At 42.0% G+C, this 23236-nt stretch overlaps 1 protein-coding gene across 3 annotated transcripts in view; it reads right to left on the bottom strand.

Annotated features, from left to right (window-relative positions):
- AZIN1 (antizyme inhibitor 1) overlaps positions 1–19586 on the bottom strand; it is a 41037-nt gene extending 21451 nt beyond the window's left edge. For 2 of the 3 annotated variants that reach the window (XM_053559621.1, XM_053559619.1), the window contains exons 1-2: positions 19172–19586; positions 14307–14444 (exon numbers count right to left, since the gene is read on the bottom strand). The gene's annotated coding sequence lies outside the window, so the exon portion shown is untranslated. Of the gene's footprint in view, positions 1–14306; positions 14445–15306; positions 15326–19171 lie in introns of those variants that run through there. The other variant, XM_053559620.1, reaches the window with a different exon arrangement.
- Positions 19587–23236: the final 3650 nt, after the last annotated feature.

The raw sequence follows: 23236 nt of genomic DNA on the forward strand, positions 1-23236 counted from the left end.
TGGAAAGTATGGCCTGCTCTAAAGAAAAGATGTAATGCTTACAGAGTGGCTATTCATCTTTGAAATAGAACTGTCACTTCAGAAGTAACTGCAGAGACTCGGCGCCCGTAGCACAGGGTTACAGCACCAAACACATATACCAAGGGTGGCAGGTTCAAACCCGGCCCAGGCCAACTAAATGACAATGACAAATGCAACAAAAAATAGCAGGGTGTCGTGGCAGGTGTCTGTAGTCCCAGCTGCTTGGGAGGCTGAGGCAACAAAATCACTTAAGCCGAAGAGTTGAAGGTTGCTGTGAGCTGTGATACCATAGCACTCTACCAAGGGAGACATAGTAAGACTCTGTCTCAAAAAAAAAAAAAAAAAAAAAAAAGACTAACAGAAGTAACTGCAGAGTTGTTAACTAATCCCTGGCTGGCTGACAAAAGGACTCAGAAAAATGAAATAAAATTCATGTGCTACATTGAGAGTACTTGATAAAAGGGATTAAGGCTCACCTAAAACCACTAAAACAGATGTAGCACATGTAACATCTGTTATGATTTGGTTTCCTCCTCACAATGAGAACCACAATAAAATAGCTAATTTAAAATAAAAATAATACTAATAAAGCTCTGAGTTTATCTTCTTAGATGTTCCCTGATGACACAGATTCTCATGAATTTCTACACCTGAGTAGGGCTCAGAAACAAATGGACAAAGGACTAATAGTGGGAGAGTTCTTTTTTCTTTTTTTGAACAAGAGTTTCACTACGTTGCACTTGGTAGAGGGCCATGGCGTCACAGCTCACAGCAACCTCAAACTCCTGGGCTTAAGTGATTCTCTTGCCTCAGCCTCCCAAGTGGCTGGAACTATAGGAGCCTGCCACCAACGCCTGGCTATTTTTTTGTTGTTGTCGTTGTTTAGCAGCCCGGGACAAGTTCGAACCTCCCAGCCCCGGTTCATGTGGCTGGCACCCTAACCACTGAGCTATGAGCACCAAGCCAGTGGGAGAGTTCTTAACTTAGGGGTGATGGCAATGAACTCTCTGAAAATGCCTGTAGCTCAGCAGATAGGGCGCCAGCCACATACACTGGAGCTGGCGGGTTCAAACCTAGCCTGGGCTTGCCAAACGACAATGACAACTACAACCAAGAAATAGCCAAGCACTGTGTTGGGCACCTGTAGTGCCAGCTACTTGGGAAGCTGAGGCAAGAGAATCGCTTAAGCCTAAGAGTTTGAGGTTGCTGTGAGCTGTGATACCACAGCACGCTACCGAAGCTGACAGCTTGAGACTCTGACTCCAAAAAAAAAAAAAAAGACAAAAGAAAAGAAAGTGGCCCATCTTTCATTCTTTATATTGTTTTGCCATCACATTATGCTGACATTGTAATAAGGCTTGAGGGAGGTACATTTCAGGAGTGTATAAACCTATTCATGACATGAAATTCAAAAGGATCCACCTTTTCCATTCTTACCAGGAGCCCATATCCTTAATATGCAAGTGATCCACATGTGCAGTCATGTGTTACATATTTCTGTCAAGAATGAACCACAAGTAAGAAAGTTATCTAAAGTTATCTCATAAGATCCCATATACATTTTTTCTGTCTAAAGACAGGTTGCCTGGCCTAGAGAACAATGACATCATCACAGCTCACTGCAACCTTAAACTCCTTGGCTCAAGTCATCCTTTTACTCAGCCTTCCAAGTAGCTGAGACTACAGGCATATGCTACTTACTGTGCCCATCTAATTTTTTATACAGAGTCTCACTTATGTTCAAGATTGGTCTTGAAACTCTAGTCTCATGCAATCCTCCCGCTTCAGCATTACCAGCCAAGAGACAAGTTTTCTAATATACTTTAAGTCAACAAACTCTTCATTCAACTGAAATGTTACTTGGAAGCCCAGTATTTCCAACAACTGGAAAGGTGTAATAAAATAGGTGGGTGAGGGCGGCGCCTGTGGCTCAAGGAGTAGGGTGCTGGTCCCATATGCCGTAGGTGGCGGGTTCAAACCCAGCCCCGGCCAAAAACCACAAAAAAAAAAAAAAAAAAAAAAAATAGGTGGGTGAGGGTAGGCACACTGTCTTTCCTACTCCTTGCTTGGGATTTTCTTCACGTTAACAGAAATACAACTCCACTGTCACAATAAAGTTTATGGTCTGGAATTTTTGCCTTACTTAAAACACTAAGCAAAGAAATGTTTGCTGAAATGTTTTTAAGAGCTATTGAAGTTAATAAGCAAGAATAAAAAATCTGAGACACAACATGTTCTAGGGACCAGCATGAAAGTGTGCATGTTTTAGGGATGAGCAGAGTTCATATCTCATGCCAGATTTGCTAAGTTAATACACCTCAATTTTAAATACCACAGGGACTCTTTCTAGGAACTCTCCAGCTTCTTCACTAAAAATGCAAGGTTTAAATGGATATATCAAACCTACCTGCAATTTTGGGTGGCCCTAATAATTCCCAACAGACAACTACACTACCTTTTCTGGCTTACATCTTTAATGGGGCTGATTTACTCACTCCAAAACATTACAGATCACTATAGACTATATAGTCTGGTGCTGATGGACTTTGAATTAGTTACATTAAACTTTAAAAAATCTACTCTAGGCTGGGTGTTGTGGTTCACACCCGTAATACTAGTGACCCTGGGAGGCCAAGGCATGAGGATGGCTTGAGGCCAGAAGTTCAAGACCAGCCTGGGCAACGCAGGAAGACTCTTGTCTACAAAAAATTAAAAATTAGCTGAGTATGACAGTGAATGCCTGTTGTCCTAGCTACTCCTCGTTACTCAGGAGGATCGCCTGAATCCAGTGAGTTATGATTGTGCCACTGCACTTCAGTGTGGGTTACCCAGTGATAAATGTTCAAAAAAGTCTACTCTATGTAAATCTTATAATCTTTTCATCAAAATGCTTAAAACCTCTGATGTTTGTTTATTGGTATCAAGAGGCAAGAGAGGCTTGGTGCCTGTAGCTCAAGCGGCTAAGGCACCAGCCACATACACCAGAGCTCGTGGGTTCCAATCTAGCCCAGGCCTGCCAAACAATGACAACTACAACCAAAAAATAGCCAGGTGTCCTGGTGGGCGCCCGTAGTCCCAGCTACTTGGGAGGCCAAGGCAAGAGAATAGCTTAAGCCCAGGAGTTGGAGGTTGCTGTGAGCTGTGATGCCACAGCACTCTACCCAGGGCGACAGCTTGAGGCTCTGTCTCAAAAAAAAAAAAAAAAAAAAAAGGCAAGAGAAAGTGCATTCTACTCAGGTACTCACATAATTTTCACAACCAAACATGTTAGTATATGGTAGAGAGAATGTTTGGGTTACTTTACACTAATACAGTAGCTATAACAACAATGCTACTTTTATTATTAAGTAATTTCCTCTTAGACTCATAGCTGGGAAGAAAAAAAGGATAATATTCCTTATGTATACCTTCATGTTGGGGTTTTTGGTAATACTGCCAAAAGAAAGAAAAGACTCCAAAGAACACACACACTACTCCCTGGAGCCTTTCATGAGGCTGCTGAGTCCTCATGTTCATCGAGAGGGCAGCTCCAGGGAGTAGTGTGTGTTCTAGTGGCTGCAGAAGCTGGGCACTTGCCTTGCTACACACCTGCTACAAAGGCTTCTACAGTTGATTGTACTTCAGAAGAAACGGAAAGATTTCTCAAATAATCACAAGATAATCCTGGCAGCAACAGACCACTTGACACCAAGCTGGATGAATATGAGTTTTGGATTTCTGAAGTGGACACCTCCCTGAAAGTAGAACAGGGAGAGCTGAAAGGTTGAGAGTACTGTTTCAGAGACACCTAAGCAGGAAACTCAACCTTAACATATCAAGCACTTTCCTAAAAGGAGGCTTTACTCATAAAAAATGAGAACATTAGATATTTTGAAATTTACACTATTACTAGTAACCTCTGACGATGCCTAAGGGCATTTCTACCTTTTCTCTTACAAAGGCATTTGATGACTTAGCATTCAGCTCACAGCTTTAAAAACAGACAATGCTGTTGTTAAGTCTCCTCTGTACTCTACCTACAATAGAAAGAAAAAATATTACTTAACTACACAGAATACCTTTAAAAGTAATTGACTAGAAGCACTGTAAGAGGATTCTAAAGGATGACTCTAGGCCTCACTGTTGATGTGAGGTCTAAAGCAGGTCTCAACCACTAAAAAAAAAGGAGTTACAATGAGCTGGGTCGATCGTAGGATCATCTCAACTTTTTCTACACTGGCCCCCCAAATAAGTGATAGACAATAACAACAGCCTACATCAAGTACTCAGGATAATCAGCACAGGGCTTGCTTAACTGGCAAGCCAATAATTATGACAAACTCCCTTAAACTTATTTTTCAGGTGAAGTTGGAAAGAAAAAAAAAAACAAAAAACAAAAAACTAAGTAACCCTAGCAAGACCACTAAAGGTAAATGTAAAAACTGAAGAATTATTTTAAAAGAGAAGAACAAGAATGACCAAGAGATATAATAAGGGTGGGGGGGACCCCCTAAAGAGAATAAACCCAACAAGTCAAGTTTGAAGTACTTATGTTAAGGTTGCCCAATTAAATGCCTCACAATAAATGCTAAAATATATCCTAATGAAAAAATACAAAATTTTCACAGCAATATTACTTTTGACGTATACTGAGAGTGACACAACTCCCTTAAAAATGAGTCTTGACTACTCAATGTGAAGACTAAATTTTTTTCTCGAGAAAGTGTGTACTGATACACAAGTAACATATTTGAATCCCTTTTGGCAATTAAGTGTGATAATACTAAATTATTATAATACAATATGAAGTACATAACCACATTAATTTCGGGTTTTCTAGACCTCTTGGTTTCAATGCAGCAGCACAGGGAGTAACCCTTTAAAGAAAGGCACGATTCTGGTTTAGCTTACAACAGTTCTCATTTCCCACATGCCCCCCACCTCTCCCTCCCATGTATAAAACATACGCTCAGTACAATTAGTAAAGCCAAGACCAGATTAAGCAGGCTGTTAAGAAATTTGATTCAATACCTAACATCTCCTTTACAATGTTTAGAACTTTCTAATCCAGTTTTATTCTTCTGTATGACCCTAAAACAGCGTTTGTTAGCATGCTACTTCACATTCTGGTACAAGAGATGAACAGTGGATACTATTCTGAACAATTAAGTAAGTTCTAGAAGATGCTACTTTCATGGGAAAATTTCAAACTTCTAGGGATCAAGCCCATACATATATCACAGACAAAGAAAACCATCATCCTCAGAATGACTTTGCTCAATGACCCTATTCTGCTGATGGACAGTTTAAGTAGGTACCAGGCACTAAAAGTCTAGCACACACAGCTGGGAATGGATCTGCTAAGTTGTTTTCAAGTCTTTTGCTCCTTTTTCTATTGTGTTTTGCCATAGGAGCTCTTCACAAATTTAGAATAAACATCTCTTGTGGTCAAGATTGTTTTGTTACATTTGAACATACTAGGATACCCCATCCTACTTTTTGTCATGCCAAATGTAACATGTTCAGCATACTCAGCCTAGATAATGAGCTATAAAGATAGCTATACTTATTCAGGAACTCTTTGCAAACTGGCTATCAGAGGATCCTTGGAGTGATGAGCAAGAAGTAGATAAAAAGTAATCTAAACTCAACACAAAGCTACTAAATATTTCAGTCCATAGGACCTGTCATTATTAAGGACTACTGCCTAAGAATGATAGGCAACTAAAGGATTCAATGAGAACATAAAACCAAAAAGCCCTTACAATTAAGAAACAGATTTTAAAAAATAGATCTAAAGAGAAAGAAGAATGTATGAATGTATGGTTCTTATTAATGTTTTAAGATTATTATAGCTGATGCTACTTCACAATTATCTTAGAGCAGTGCTGCCCAATACAACTTTCTGTGATAAAATAGCCAATAGCTACATCTGAAAATGTGGAGTTCATGTAACTGAAGAACAGAATTTCAACTTTTTTTTTTTTGTAGAGACAGAGTCCCACCGTACCACCCTCGGGTAGAGTGCCGTGGCGTCACACGGCTCACAGCAACCTCTAACTCCTGGGCTTCCGCGATTCTCTTGCCTCAGCCTCCCGAGTAGCTGGGACTACAGACGCCCGCCACAACGCCCGGCTATTTTTTTTTGTTGTTGCAGTTTGACCGGGGCTGGGTTTGAACCCGCCACTCTCGGCATATGGGGCCGGCACCCCACTCGCTGAGCCTCAGGCAGGTTTAAATAGCCACCTGTCTAGTAAATACTGTTCTGAACAGGTAAGTTCTAGAAGATGCTACTTTCATGAGAAAATTTCAAACTTCTAGGGATCAAGCCCACACACAGACAAAAAACCATCATCCTCAGAGTAACTTTGCAAGCTGACAAAGCTTCACAGTAAATGGACAAAAGGCAACAAAACTCTGTAGCAAGTAAGTCCTGAACAGACTTGAAATACACACAAGATAAAGATAAGGCAAGAAGTTTAGAGCAGAGCATTCCAAAAGGGTTTGTTGTCTTGGCTCCTCTGCAAGTCAGTCAGGTAGAGGCACTTCAAACCACACAGTAACTGGGTATGGCTTGGGGAGGTTGACCATCCTTGTAACTCAGTACGCCACACAAGTATTTGCTACTTCCATCTAATGTTAAGAACATGGATGACAAAAAAATCCCTGCTTCAGTAGCCTGTGATAAAATGCTTTATTTAAGTAGTCATGGGTGACCGTGGATTGTAAAGAAAAAATATCTGTTGCTTCTTGGGCCCTACCAGTATGTGAGCAACTCCACTTGGAAAAGCTTCCTTAGGCTTATCTGAACTAATGGCCAGCCTCTAGAAGAGTAGCCCACCATTTACCTAGATTTTACAGTTTATACACATTTCTCTCCACACTTCTTTAACTTGAACATGAGTTAACTATCATAACCCCTCCCTAGGGTGGGGGTAGGAGGTGAGGGAGGAGAACTGGTGAAACCCCAAACTGGAAAAGTATGAAATAAGACCAGGTTGGGTAAAGAGATGAACACATAGATTGGCAATCACTATTAATTTTTTCTGCTCAACTATCCTCTGTAATAAATGCAAAAAAAACATTTATCCCATTTAAAAATTGGTCTAAACGGCTTTCTAATCTTTTTGACTCTCCTAGAAAAATTCTAAATTTGACCAAAGTAAGAATATCAAGTCCTTAAAACCTTGTTTACTCATTAACAGGCTATTTATTCACTTTGTGCTTGTACAAAGTATTTTTCTGCTACTAACACACGCAGTTAAGTACCATCAAACTCTCCTTTATGCATGCCCAGAAGATACACATTTTAAATTGTGTACTTCAATGATAGTAAGTTTCGTTCATCTTTGAAATGGTCAAAGAGCATCAAGCCCCCATTAATGAAGTTCTGTTGAACTTGCTTTCCTCACAGTATCTATTTTTTTATTATATTTTTATTTATTTATTTATTTACATTGTTAAATCACAGCTGTGTACATTAGTGCAATCAAGGGGTACAATGTGCGGGTTTCGCATACAATCTGAAATATTCTCATCAAACTGTTCAACGTAGCCTTCATGGCATTTTCTTAGTTACTGTATGTAGGCATTTGTATTCTGCATTTAATAAGTTTCGCCTGTACCCATTCTAAGATGCACTATAGATGAGGCCCCACCCATTACCCTCCCTCCACCAATACCTCCCCCCATCTCACAGTATCTTTAAATTACCAAATATCAAAACTAAGATGGTTTTTCTCCGTAATCGGGATCAATAACCTCCCATTTCTATTGACAAAAGTAAAACATGAGGAAAGAGCACTAGGCAAATTGATAATGAGCATTTTTCACAGTTAAAATAATCCTAACTTAGGGAGAGCAAGTCCTATATTAAGGCATGCATAAATACTAAAAATAAGGCCTAACACTGGCCAGGTATAGTGGCATATGCCTGTAATCCCAGAACACTGGGAGCCCAAGACAGGAGGATTACTTGAACTCAGGGGTTCCAGACCAGCCAAAGCAACAGTGAGACCCTGTGTCATAGGGTAACATAGAAAAATATAGCCAAAAATTACCGTGATGGGTGCCCATAATCCAAGCTACTGGGGAGGCCAAGGCGGGAGGATCACTTGAACCCAGGAGTTTGAGGTTGCTATGAGCTATGACACCACAGCACTCTAGCCTGGTCAACAACTGAAACTCGGCCTCAAACAAAAGAAAGTTATTTAGGGTAGTGCCTGTGGCTCAGTGGGCAGGGCACCAGCCCCATATACTGAGGGTGGCGGGTTCATACCCAGCCCTAGCAAAACTACAAAAACAAAAAAATAGCCAGGTGTTGTGGTGGGTGCCTGTAGTCCCAGCTACTCGGGAGGCTGAGGCAAGAAAATCGCCTAAGCCCAGGAGTTGGAGGTTGCTGTGAGCTGTGTGATGCCACAGCACTCTACTGAGGACAAAAAAGTGTGACTCTGTCTCTACAAAAAAAAAAAAAAAGTTATTTAAAAATGCTGATGTTGGGGGCGGTGCCTGTGGCTCAGTCGGTAGGGTGCCGGCCCCATATACCGAGGGTGGCGGGTTCAAATCCGGCCCCGGCTGAATTGCAACCAAAAAAAATAGCCGGGCGTTGTGGTGGGCACCTGTAGTCCCAGCTACTCGGGAGACTGAGGCAAGAAAATCGCCTAAGCCCAGGAGCTGGAGGTTGCTGTGAGCTGTGTAATGCCATGGCACTCTACCCAGGGCCATAAAGTGAGACTCTGTCTCTACAAAAAAAAAAAAAAGTGCTGATGTTGGCTCGGTGCCAATAGCTCAGGGAGTAGGGCGCCAGCCACACGCTCTGCAACTAGAGGGTTGGAGCCCACCCAGGCCTGCTAAACAACAATGACAACTGCAACCAAAAAAACAGCCCGACATTGTAGTGGATGCCTGTAGTCCCAGCTACTTAGGAGGCTGAAGCCAGAGAAGCGCTTAAACCCAAGAATTGGAGGTTGCTGTGAGCTGTGACTCCACAGCACTCTACCCAGGGTGACATAGTGAGACTTTATCTCACAAAAAAAAAAAAAAAAATCTGATGTTCTTATAAAGTTCCTTCATGAACATACAGAGTCAACTAATGTCAACCAGCGAAACATTAAGAGTCCATTTAAACAAATCCATTAATTGAATCCCTTTTCTTTTCTTAGATATAGCACATTAAAATGTATATGATAATAATCAATTCAATCTGACTTGATCACCAGATCCACCAGTAGAAGCAAATTTAGATTTCTTTTAAAATATTTTCCAGGCCAGGTGTGGTTGCTCACACCTGTAATCCCAGCATTCTGGGAAGCTCAGGAGTTTGAGACCAGCCTGAGTAAGAGCAAGACCCTATCTCTAGTAAAAATACTTCTCCACAATTAGGCTCACGTTAATCTGAGATGCTGACATTTAATCTATTTTGTTAAGGTATGTTTACAGTACTCACATATGACATACTACACATATTCTAAAGAAAAGTTTTGAAAGGAAAAATCATGAGCTCAGTGCCTTTAGCTCAGTGGTTAGGGCACCAGCCACATACACCGGACTGGCGGGTTTGAACCTGGTCTGGGCCAATGGCCAGGCGTTGTGGCAGGAGCCTGTAGTCCCAGTTACTTGGAAGGATGAAGCAAGAGAACTGCTTAAGCCCAAGAGTTGAGGTTGCTGTGAGCCGCAATGCCACATAATTCTACCAAGGGCAATGCGGTGAGACTCTGTCTCATAAATGAATAAATAAATAGAAAGAAAGAAAGAAAAAATCACATAAGCAATTTTTCTTTTTTTTTTTTTTTGAGACAAAGCCTCAAGCTGTCACCTTGGGTGGAGTGCCATGGCATCACAGCTCACAGCAACCTCAAACTCCTGGGCTCAAGCAATTTTCTTGCCTCTGCTTCCCAAGTAGTTGGGACTATAGGTGCCCATCATAACGCCCGGCTATTTTTTGGTTGTAGCTATTGTTGGTTGGCTGGCCCAGGCTGGATTGGAACCCGCCAGCTCAGGTGTATGTGGCTGGCGCCTTGGCCGCTTGAGCCACAGGCCATGAGCCCACGTAAGTAACTTCTAAAATTTCCAGATAACTTAATGGAATGACCTGCCTCAAACTTCAGATTGTTACTGGATTTAAAGCCTAACCCTGAAACCAAATTCTGGAGCTCAGACCACCTGCACAGAAATTCTATTAGGGTATTGGAGTATAACACAGTTCAAAAGGGGTTCATACAGTTACACACTTTGCAATTCTATTTGCCAAGAAATTTCCATGAAGCTCAACATTTTAAGTCCTTTTAAATTGTTTCCAAATAGTATTGTCGATCCACAGAAAAATCTCAGGATTTCAGTGTCTGGTATTACAAACTGTAACTGATATAACACATTTCTGGAATGTGAAATTTTCTCTTGTCATTTTTACTAATTCTAATCAAGAAAGCTTTGGGACTTAGCTATCTTTCTGGATTCAGAATTTCTCGGATTTTAGAATAGTAATGTAGTACACGCATTTCACATCTATTATATAATAACTCTCCAGAAGAATATGAGTCAGCACCATGTAATCACAATATTTCTGCAGCAAAATTTAGGAATATTAATAAGTGGGATAAGTAAAGATAAAAATAGGCTTAAATTAGCACGGATTCAGGTCAAGCTTTTTCATTCGCCAAATTAGTTTAGGTCCTATCTAGTATAATTCTTTAACAGCTTTTTTGGATTCCAGAATTATATGGATAAGAGATCATAGACCTGTAGCTTCATAGCAAAGAATCAAGTACAAGAATTTTGATTAATATAATATACTTCATTACTGAGGCATTAACAAATATAAGATTCAGTCTTTTTGGCTGTCAGAACCTGTAGAATAATAGTAAGCATTTTCAGGGGCAGCACCTGTGGCTCAGTGGGTAGGGCGCTGGCCCCATATACCCAGGGTGGCAGGTTCAAACCCAACCCCGGGCAAACAGCAACAAAAAAATAGCCAGGAGCTGTGGTGGGTGCCTGCAGTCCCAGCTACTCAGTAGGCTGAGGCAAGAGAATCGCCTAAGCCCAGGAGTTGGAGGTTGCTGTGAGGATGATAAAGTGAGACTGTCTCTACAAAAAAAAAAAAAAAAAAAAAAAAAAAGCCAACAATCCCATATATCAATGGGCAAGAGACATGAATAGAACCTTCTTTAAAGACAGACGAATGGCTAACATATGAAAAAATGTTCATCATCCCTATCTATTAGAGAAATGCAAATCAAAACCACCCTGAGATACCATCTAACCCCAGCGAGAAGGGCTCACATCACAAAATCTCAAAACTGCAGATGCTGGTGTGGATGTGGAGAAAAGGGAACACTTTTACACTGCTGGTGGGACTGCAAACTAGTACAACCTTTTTCGAATGAAGTATGGAGAAACCTCAAAGCACTCAAGCTAGACCTCTCATTTCATTTGATCCTGCAATCCCATTACTGGGCATCTACCCAGAAGGAAAAAAATCCTTTTATCATAAGGACACTTGTACTAGACTGTTTATTGCAGCTCAATTTACAATCGCCAGAATGTGGAAACAGCCTAAATACCCACTAACTCAGGAATGGATTAACAAGCTGTGGTATATGTATACCATAGAATACTATACAGCCATTAAAGAAATGGAGACTTTACATCCTTCATATTAACCTGGATGGAAGTGGAAGACATCATTCTTAGTAAAGCACCACAAGAACGGAGAAGCATGAATCCTATGCACTCAACTTTGATATGAGGACAATTAATGACAATCAAGGTCACAGTGGGGGAAGGGGAGAGCAGAGAGAGAAAGGAGGGAGGGGTGCGGAAAGGAAGAGCAGAGAGAGGGAAAGAGGGAGGGGGGTGGGGCCTTGGTGTGTGCCACACCTTTTGGGGGCAAGACACGATTGCAAGAGGGACTTCACTTAACAAATGCAATCAGTGTAACCTGATTTATTGTACCCTCAAAGAATCCCCAAAAAATTAAAAAAAAAAAAACATTTTCAGTATATCCTATCTGCTCCCATCTCCCACACCCTTACAAAAAGGGAGACACTGTGGACTGAATTCTACAATATTATTCATTATCCCAAAGATGACTTCTCTCTGATGTAGCAGAAAACATCCATTAAAATACCAGCTCATTAATAACAGTCACAAGTCTCTTAAGAGGGAACACAACTGGGATAAGAGACTTAACTAGTGTTCCTCAAATTCCTTAAATTTCCACTGTAGAATCTATTCATCACTATGATGGCAACTATACCCTACCCGCCCCCTCCCTCCCCCAAAAAACCCAAACAACAGTTCTAAGCCAACTTGGGAGAAAAACATCAGATTTATTGGAGGCAGAACTGAGATGGTGACAATCATGCTTCTCTTTAACCTGCAAACAAACTGGTTAAAATGCAGATTCTGATTCAGGTGTGGGTGGGGTTGAGACTCTGCATTTCTGTTCTACAAGACAATGGTAATTCAGCAACTCATCCAAAGACTATGCTTCATCAACAAAGATGGTACACACACCCAAAAAGAAATCATTATCATGTCAGTTTAGGACTAAAAGAACTACTCTAGTCCAGCTTTATTTTATGGGCAGGATTCAAAATATAAGCAATTTACATAGGTAGGGAAAAGACTATATGGGAAACACTCCTGTCATCATTCTAAGTCAGAAACTTCAAGAAATCCTACTATTTAAACGACTTTTCCTTCTCTTTAGTAGCCATAAAAAGCCAAGTCTAAAAATTCTAATTTGTATTAACATTAAATGTATTCAAAAGGATTGCTTTTGGGCTTAGGGGTTCCTAGCCTAAGCAATAGTGAGCAATTGTGAGCAATTCCTACCCTAAGCCTGAGCAATAGGGAGACCCTGTCTCTATTAAAAATAGAAAAATTAGCAGGGCCTTGTGGCAGGGTGGCAGGGGCCCGTGGTCCCAGCTATACTTGGAAGGCTAAGGCAAGAAGACTGCTTAAGTACAGGAATTTGAAGTTGCTGTGAGCTATGAAGCCACAGTACCCTAGCCTGGGACAACAGAGTAAGACTCTCTCTCAAAATAATAATAATTATAAAATAATTAAAAAAAAAAAAAACCTTTGCTTTAATGTACTTTAATTAGACAAAGCAAACATTTTTATTCAATAGAATCTGTTTAACAAGATCAGACTAAAGAAATGCTAAACTGGGTGGCACCTGTGGCTCAGTGAGCAGGGCGCCGGCCCCATATACCAAGGGTGGCGGGTTCAAACCCAGCCCCGGCCAAACTGCAACAACAACAAAAAAATAGCCGGGTGTTGTGGCGGGCGCCTGTAGTCCCAGCTACTCGGGAGGCTGAGGCAGGAGAATTGCCTAAGCCCAGGAGTTGGAGGTTGCTGTGAGCTGTGTGACGCCACGGCACTCTACCGAGGGCAATAAAGTGAAACTCTGTCTCTACCAAAAAAAAAAAGAAATGCTAAACTGATACCCTATGCTTTTCTGAATTTTCAGGAAAGCTAATGCTATTTTCCCTTCAAGTCTCTGGCCAAGTTAAAAATATCAAAATTTTCAACACCAAGAAGTTTAGATATTATAAATTTAAAAAAATGAACCAACCACAGAAACATAGCAGCTCAAACTCAAAGTTTACTGAGGAATTACTTATTCCACGGGAGTTCAATTCTAAAGTTAAATCCCTACGTAGAAAAATCAAGTACAATTCAAAACAATCCTTGAAAATACATCCAAAAGTGAAGTTCTCTAAAAAGTCATTTTCCCCCAATAGCTGAGTATTTTATAAAATCATCTTATGAAAGAGAATATAAATTCTAGAAAATTACATTGGCTCTGCCAAGACGTTCATAACAAGAAAAACAAGAACTAAGAATTATCTTTCATATCCTATGCTTGGGGACATAACTTCACTGGAATGAAAACAGAATCTTTTGCTGTGTTTAAAATGCATGATTTCTGATCAAGACCCAGTACTCAAATCCACTAAGTTAAATGGTTAATGATGTGATAAACTACAACTTACTGGTAAAATCCAAAAATCTCTCTCCAACATACTACATGGAAACCTAAACTAATATTTCCTAAAACTAATGCAGTAGTATGTACTAAAATACAGTAATATGTTATGTGTTCAAGATAAAGTCACTGGTTATCAATGCATACAACTAAATCAGTCAAGTCTATAACTGTCAAGTCTCTATTTTAGAACATTAAAGGGCTTTAAAGATCACTGCACTTAAAGAGGTAAATATAATTTCAAATTTTGAAAAATACTAAGCAACACACTACTTCAATTTTATAAGACCCTCATGGATGTGAAAATACTTACATGGACAAGTTGGGAGATGGAACCCCCCTATCATCAGCTAGGTTCCCAAGGTGGCTCAGCGTTGAAGTCAAACTGCTCTCTATACAGCACTTCTCCTAGGCCCTCTGGGTAGTTGTATACTTGGTCAGAAAGTTCGCCCTAAAGGAGAAAATAAAATAGTGGACAGTCTTACATTAAAAAAAAATGTTTGATGGACTTAAAGATGAACTGTAGAATAAGTGTTAGTTTTAATAGTATTTCATTAATTAAATTCACATTACATAAATGAGGTTTTCAAAGGGCTTACCATTGTGACAAGTATGCTGTTACAGTAAACATGTCCAAGCTGCTGTATTACAAAATTCAAAGAACATGCTGTCAAAGCCACCTTATCGAGTTATTGTGTTTCCAGCCTTTAATTTCATTTTTGCTTTGTACTTCTCCTCTAAAACCTAAATTTACAAGTGACCTAAAATGTAAAAATTTCCAAGTACGCTCACCAACCTGGTGTATATGCAAGACTTGGTATGTCTCATGTTCTAGCATGAGTTAGAAGTAATCCAGATAGAACTAGCCAGAACATCCCTACTCCTCGAATTCTTCTTTGCTTATACAAAAGTCCACTAATAGCAAAAAGATAAGCAATAGATTTTATAATTTAGCCAATACATTATTTGAAATAACCTTTGAAAACTACCTTATAAAATTAAGCAAGTAACCTCTTAAGTTTTATCAATCAACTCGTATCTAGTTAGACCTATTGCACTCTATTATCACCAGGGACAGATAAATGTCAAAGTACTTGGCACACTACACAAAATGCTAAGTAAGTTTTAGAAATGGCTACTACTATTATGCTTTGAATGGATGGACCTACTTGCACCTGATCTAAAATGCCATATCTCTATTCCCATTTGTAATTCAGTGGTTCCTGAATAATATAACCTGACAATACTTGGTATAAGGGGCGATAAGAAACAGAAAATTTTATAAAACTAGAAATACCTAAAGCTTACCTCACCTTACATAGGATTCAAGGCATCCTCAAGTGAGGTAAAATGTTCCTCTATGTAGTAGGGGAAACTGATCACACTCTTTAAAGACGCCTAAAGAAGATGAGGGAAGAACCCAAACCAACATGCAACATTGACTATAAACTTACATTAGATTCCAAATAACATACTACTCCATAAAAGTTCCAATTCTTCCCACACCAAAACGATTTTTCAAATAAATTAAAAGCCGATTCATGATGGGGACAGTTCATTCCCAATTATTGTAAAGGACAGGATAATCATCCTGGATGAGACATTATTCATCTCTTTACTGCTACATACTTACAGCTATTTTGCTGCTTAATGTAACCCAAGCACAGTGATATGAAACATTAAGAACATCAAACTTCAGACATTCAAGAATGTTAGTCAGTGAGATCTCTTAAAACATTTCCATTTAACAAAAAGGTACTAGTAGAGAATGGAGGCCCCAAAATTTGAAAGGCACATTTTGACAGAAAAAGTAAATAAATAAAAGGTATTAGGGTAAGTAGCACATAAATAGGTAATGTACTAGCTAAATTATAAACTTTACTGCTCATCTTTTTGCTATTTTTTTTTTTTTTTTTTGAGACGGAGTCTCAAGCTGTCGCCCTGGGCAGAGTGCTGTAACATCACAGCTCACAGCAACCTCCAACTCCTGGGCTTAAGCGATTCTCTTGTCTCAGTCCCCCAAGTAGCTGGGACTACAAGTGCCCACCACAACGCCCGGCTATTTTTAGGTTGCGGCGGTCATTGTTGTTTGGCAGACCCAGGCTGGATTCGAACCTGCCAGCTCAGGTGTATGTGGCTGGTGCCTCAGCTGCTTGACTTACAGATGCTGAGCCTCTTTTTGTTATTTGAGTGGAATTCTTTTTTTATTTTTATCTTTTTGAGACGGAGCCTCAAGCTATCACCCTGGGTGGAGTGCCATGGCATCATAACTCACAGCACCCTCCAACTCCTGGGTTCAAGAGATTCTCCTGCCTCTGCCTCCCAAGTAGCTGGGACTACAGGTGCCCGCCACAACACCCGGCTATTTTTTGGTTGCAGCCATCATTGTTGTTCAGCAGGCCCGGGCTGGATTCGAACCTGCCACCTCAGGTGTACGTGGCTGGCGCCTTAGCAGCTTGAGCCACAGGCGCCTAGCCCTTGAGTGGAATTTTATATAAACAAAGAAGAATTTTTGGAGCAGGGGTGTTCTGGGTAGTTCTATCTAGATTACTTCTAAATCATGCTAGAACATTAGACATATCAATTAGACAGCCCACACAAACTCTGAACAGTTAAGATAAAAAAGCAAGAAGGAAGAAAGTTAATGGAAATGTGGAGAAAAGGCAGTGTGGAAAAAGACAAATTATTCTCCATTTAGAATAGTGTCGAAATGTTTTAGTTAAGTTCCTTAAAAATCATTTGAAGAGAATTTCTCTAACTACAACAACTGAGTCAGTGGGCCCGGAAGACCAAAAAAAAAATTTGACAGTTAACTACCCCAAATTATCAGTACTTCTCTGAACACACATTGCCTTTACTAAAGATTTTCTGAGTTGCTCTGTAGTACTTTCTATAAACCCCAACCCTGTCTAATCAATCATAAGAACAACAACAGACAAACCTAAGTTGGGGGAAAGGGTATTCTAATTCTACCAGATACCTAGCCAGTATTCCAGACTGAAGGTCATGAAAAACAAGGGAAGACTGGAGCAATCATCACAGACTAAACTGAAGGAAACAGGACAACTAAATATAATGTGGTACCTTGGACTGGAATCTGGAACAGAAAAGGGGCATTTAAAAAAATTGTTGAAATCCACCCACGTCTGGAATTTAGCAGAAACCAAAATCAGTTTCTTGGTTTTGATAAATGTACCATGATATGGTAAGACCTTAATAATATGGTGAGAAGCATGCAGGAGTTCTATCACTGCAACTTTTCTGTAAAACTAAAATATTCCAAATCAAGTTTATTTTTAAAAAATCAGGCAAAGTATTCACATAACTGACTACTACTCAGGCAATACAAAGAAACAATCCACTGATAAAGCCAACATGGATGAATATAAAAAATGTGCTGAGCTGAAGAAAAAAAGCCTTTTACACAAAAGAATGCATACTGTATGATTCCATTTATATGAAAGTTGTAGAACAGGCAAAACTAATGTATGAGTTTGTAAAATATCAGAATCGTGGTTGCCTCTGTGGAGAATAGAAGACAATCTGAACTGACAAGAAAAAACTCTGGGGACATCATCTTAATAAGGGCTTGGGTTACACGGATTAATTTTTGTTAGATTTTAACAAATGGTATACTTGATGTCTAGTGTTATGTAAATTTTAGTCCCCCAAATTTAAAAAATAGTCAAAAGTACTGGGCTAAACTTAATGACATACACAGACTAAGGTTGGAGGAGTGAAGTGTTCTGCTGTCTACACTTACTTTGATAATGTATCAAAAAAATAAGACAGGCCAAATACAGTAAATGTTAACTGTAGAATCTCGATGAAGGTACAACCACCTTCTAACGTTTGAAAATCTACATAAGGGGAGAAAGGCACTAATAATTACTTGATTTCATTTATTTATAATCATTTACTTAGGAGTCTATCTTTCCTACTGTAATCTAATGTAAAACTCCTCAGGGCTTATCTTTATGACCAGGATCTGCAGGTTCTATATACGTAAAAGAAATAAAGAATTATTAAGGTCTTTCCAGACTATCATTAGCCATATTTCCACCAGACTAGTCCACACAGCAATTGTCTGAATCCTTAGATTCCTACCTAAGCTGGGGGATTCAAGATGGAAACACGACGAAACACAGAACTTTAACGTATCCAAGATACCACCCCAAAATCCTGTTAAATCTGCTGAAACATCATGGGGCTGTAGAAACTGTCCCTAACCTTTTCAGGTTTCTGAACCAGCAGCTTTGTCTGAGAAACACCAATATATACACACTACGTAAGGGTTACAACACGTCAGCAACCATTAATTGTCGGCAACCTAGACTCGATAAGCCAACCCGGCCTGCTGTTCTTTCTGCCCAGGAACCGTGCCGCGGACTGGAAAATGAAGCCATGGTGACTAATCCTAAGGCTCCAGGAGGTGACCGGGTGAGTGAAGGCGACTCGGCCCAATCACGAGAGCTGCAAGGGCGGAGCAGCAGCCCCGAGGCTTCCAGAAGGGGCCAAAAGCCTCTCGCTAGCTACCTGACACCGGGGCTTCCCCGCCGCCAGGCCTCGGGTGGCGTCAACTTTCCTCCACCAGAGGGGAATCGCGTTCCCCGCAACCCCCCTTCCCCAAGAATCCGACTTCCTCCGCAGCTGTCACCACAGGCCGGCGCCCAGCCCGCCCCGCTTCATTCATAACCCAGGACCCCGGCCGTTGTAGCCCATGGCGCCGCCCGCCCACCGGGCTCCCGGAGGCGAAGGCGGCGGCGCCCGGCCGGGTTGGGGCTGCAGGACCCTGGCCCCTCTGCCGGCCCCCTCCCCGGAAACAGCAATGCACCACGGGAGAGGGGTGGGGGCCGCGACCCCCGAAGGCTAGGCCCCCCTCGCGCGCCCCCACACGCACACGCCCCCTAGCCTAGACCGCGGTGTCTCCGGCTCGGCTGAGAGTCCAGCGACCGCCTGGGGGTCCCCAGGGGCAACCCGCCGTCCCAGCCCCGCCGGCGGCGGCACCGACAGCCGCCACACACGCCGCCGTCCGCCATGTTCGAGGCGGTCGGCCCCGGGCGCTGCAGGGACTCCCGAGGGCGGCGGGGCCCAGTCGGAGGCACCCGCCACCCCCGAGGCCGGCCCCGTGCCCCAGACCCTTTCGCGCCGCCCCGCGCCCCTCGGCTTGGTACTCACGTGAGATAACGGCCCAAAGAGTCGGGTAAAGCGTCTTCTCTTTTTCGGCGGAATTTTTAAAGAGGGATGTGGTTACCTTGAGCAGAAATACCCAAGGCGGCCTGGGCCATAGGCTGCGGGAACGACGTGGGGGGAAAAGCGCGGCACCGACACCAGCTGTGCAGCAGTGGCGGCGGCGGCCGGAGGAGAGAAATAGAACAGCGCGGGCAAAAGAAGGCAGGCACCGGCTGGGTGGGGAGAGGATTCGGCCTCGTCACACCGCAGAGCAGCAGAGCGAGAAAGAGCGAGAAGAGGCAAGGGAGACAGTAAAAGATAAGAAGAAAACGCTGCAGCCCAAAGGAGAGCCAGAGAGTGTGGGAAGGTGGTACCAGCGACGCCAGTATTTATATCGAGGGGCGGGGTCCTGTGACGTCACAGCCGGCCGGGCTGCCGCGCGAGCGGGGCGGAGCCCGGCTGCCGCCCGGGTAGAAGGGAGAGGGCGGAAGAGGAAGGAGCGCTGAACTCGGACAGCAAAAGGGGAGGGGCGGCGCGCGCCCGGGTCTTGCAGGTGCAGACTGGTCAGCCGCTTCCCGCCCTCCCGCCACCCGCGACTGTCCGGCTGGCTGAGGGCCGGCGGCACGGACGTGGGCGGAAAAACGGGAAGGCGGCTCGACCCAACGTGCCGCCCACCCCGCGCCCTCGCCCCACTTGGGCGCCTGCGCTCCTGCTGCGGCGGGCCCAGCAACCCTGTGAGGTGCTCCCGGCTCCGCGCTGGCTTGTCTCCCACTGAGGTCCTAGGCCAGAGGCGGCGCGACGTCTGTGCTGCCCCAAGTGAGTGTAGGGGAAGCCTGTGAGCACCATCGCTGAAGCTTTCTTGGTCTAGATCAGTCTGCTTTGTGAGGACGGCAGTCTACACCCGGGGACTGCCCTACCAAGCTGAAGCGCCAGGCGCCGCGGGATGTGGCTCTGCTTTATGGAAGCGAAGTGCTCATCGCCAGGAAAGATCGGCCCACCGCTCGTGTAGTTACAGAGGCTTGAGACCCCGTAGAAATGTACTCAGTGCTCGTACTTTGCAACATGGAGCAGTAGGAACTTTTTAGAGGAGTGTGACTCTTAATATCTTCATTTTTTTTTTCTTTTTTGCAGTTTTTTGGCCGGGGCTGGATTTGAACCCGCCACCTCTGGCATATGGGGCCGTCTGTTGAGCCACAGACGCCACCTTATATCTTCATTTTAAAAAGGATTAATGCAGTTAGCACCAGTGTTGGGGAGGGGGTGACTGATATTTCAAGCGCACTTTAATCTCTTAGGTCTTGTTTTCACGGTCATTTTAACTTTTCTACTTCATAGCAAACTTTTTTACTAGAGGATATAGGATGACCTACATAGCCTTTAACTTATTCTCATCTGTTTTGAATGTCTTAACACTGATGATCAGTCCTCCCAGTGCCAATGCTTTGCAACTCAGATTAACGGCTCAAATAAAATACGTGTTGACACTTCCCTCCAACGTTAAGATTTTCGCGATCAAGGCCCTTTTCCCTTTCACTCTTCGTGAGCATTACTGTGTAGATTAATAAATCATCGAAAGAGAAAAAGGAAAAGAGAGCCTTTCTAAGTGGAAAGGCCGGATGTCTGTTGACGCTGTAATGTAATCTCTCAGATGAGAGAGTATTAGGGAGAAATCAGGCTGTGGACTCATTCTTCATTTCGCTTTTCCGTAATTTGCTCTGCTCTATTATGGCTCTTTCATTTCTTAAAAGTTCTTTTCTATTCAAAACGTTAAAAAGCGCAACAGTTTCACTACTCTTTCCGGGTAGGGAGAGGAAGGAAATGAGTGGACTGTCTGGTTCCAACGTAATTCACGATTGCAAATGAGTTTGAAAAAGTAGATCAGGGTGAGATCAAGAAAGGATTAGAATGGGACTTTATTCTAGAACCATTTTAGCAGGAACAAGATATACTCAAAGATACTTTTAATTTTTTTGTTTTTATTAAATCATAACTGTACATTGATACATTTATGGGGTTCAGTGTACTGATTTGATGATATACAACGTGAAATTGCTTACATTGAACTGATTAAGACATCCATCACAATTATACTCTTTTCTTAATAGTTTTGAAATGTACCATTGCATCATGCAGCTGGCTCAATGGATGGGATTGAAAAGAGAAAGTTTGGAAGTGAAGAAAATGCTTACACTGTTGAAAAGAGTACCAAGGAATTGAGAATGAATGGAGGGAAAAGGGATAGAAAGACCAGAGGTAATCTTGACTTGAAGGGAGATGAGAAGGTATTGTTTGATTTGGGAATATCAAGCTTATCAACAAGGAGAATTCAGGAACAATGAACAGCAGTAGAAATAAAAGGACTTGGTTTGGAGGGAATAAAATGAGGCTGCTTTGAATCTAAAGGGTTTGAACTGTTGATGATACACCCAGATAAAGATGGTCCAAAGACCTCTGGAAATGGGGATATGCAGTTCCCTTTGGGCAGGCGTCCTCAAACTGCAGCCCATGGGCCACATGAAGCAGTGTGAATTTTATTTGTTCCCATTTTGTTTTTCACTTCAAAATAAGATATGTGCAGTGTGCATAGGAATTTGTTCATAGTTTTCTTTTTTAAACTATAGTCCTGCCCTCCAACGGTCTGAGGGACAGTGAATTGGCCACCTGTATAAAAAGTTTGAGGGGTGGCATCTGTGGCTCGAAGAGGTAGGGTGCCGGCCCCATATGCTGGAGGTGGCGGGTTCAAACCAGCCTGGGCCAAAAATCACACACACACACACACAAAAAAAAGTTTGAGGACGCCTGCCTTCGGGTGTGAATTTAGGAGCCGTTTCCACACACATGACAATGAATTGTTGAGGTGTGCAAGAAAAGGAATATAAACACAGGACCTAGAGAAATGCCAAAGAGTCAGAAGCTGAGAAGACCAAGCGAATTAGCCAAAGAAATAGAAAAAAGAATCACAATACTGCAATATCCAAGGCATTCAAAGGAGAGAGGGTGCTTGTTCTAAGATGGAATAAGTATCAGATTTGTCATATCCCTCAAACAGGATAAAAGGGGGTTCTATTTTAACAGATGGCATATTATTGGTAAACTCCAATCTCATGTTAAGAAGTCTTGATTTGAGCTCGGTGTCCATAGCACAGTGGTCACTGTAGTCATATACAGAAAATAAGGGCCGAAAAAGAATTTATCTATGACCTTTAACTGAGTGATTTCAGTTAACTAGAAGAAACAGAAGGCCACAGAGAGTTGAGTGAAGAGAAGCTGAAGTGAATGTTGACCTCTATTCGAGTGGATGGTACTGGACTAGGGACATCATTTACACCATGAAGCAATTCAACAACTTTTATTATTAAAACTATGTGCCCACGATGATTAGTATTTGTGTATATAAATTTAAAGAATAACACTAGCTTTTAATGAATACAGTAGAACCTTGAAAACTTGTACTACGTTGGAATAGACAGCATAGTATGTAACTTTAATAGAATGCTAGTTATCTAATGAGAACAGCATATTTAATTGTGTTTAGGTTTTGGGGTTTTGGTTATTTTGCCAAGTCAGGTTACTCAGACATGAATACACAAGTAGTGCCAGCTAAAATATTACCATTAAATAGAGAGCCTTAAGATAAAATGATGTAATACCGTTCACACTTAGATCATCCTGGTTCATTGGTTCAAGACCTTTGCTTGTATGCCAGTAGATATAAAAGATTGAATGAATTAAGGACTGGGCCCGGTGGCTCATGCCTGTAATCTTAGAACTCTAGGAGGCTGAGGCAGGTGGATTGCTTAGCTCATGAGTTCGAGACCAGCCTGAGGAAGAGCAAGACCCCATCTCTAAGAAATAGCCAGGCATTATGGTCCTGTAGTCCCAACTACTCAGGAGGCTGAGGCAAGAGGATCACTTGAGCCCAGGAGTTTGAGGTTGCTGTGAGCTATGATGCCATGGCACTCCACCCAGGGGACAAAGTGAGACTCTGTCTCAAAAAAAAAAAAAAGATTTAATGAATTAAATTGTTGATTATGGTAAGTCACTCAAAATAACAGGTAAATCTAAAATCAC

This window comes from Nycticebus coucang, chromosome 13 (assembly GCF_027406575.1).
Source record: "Nycticebus coucang isolate mNycCou1 chromosome 13, mNycCou1.pri, whole genome shotgun sequence".
NCBI lineage: Eukaryota > Metazoa > Chordata > Mammalia > Primates > Lorisidae > Nycticebus > Nycticebus coucang.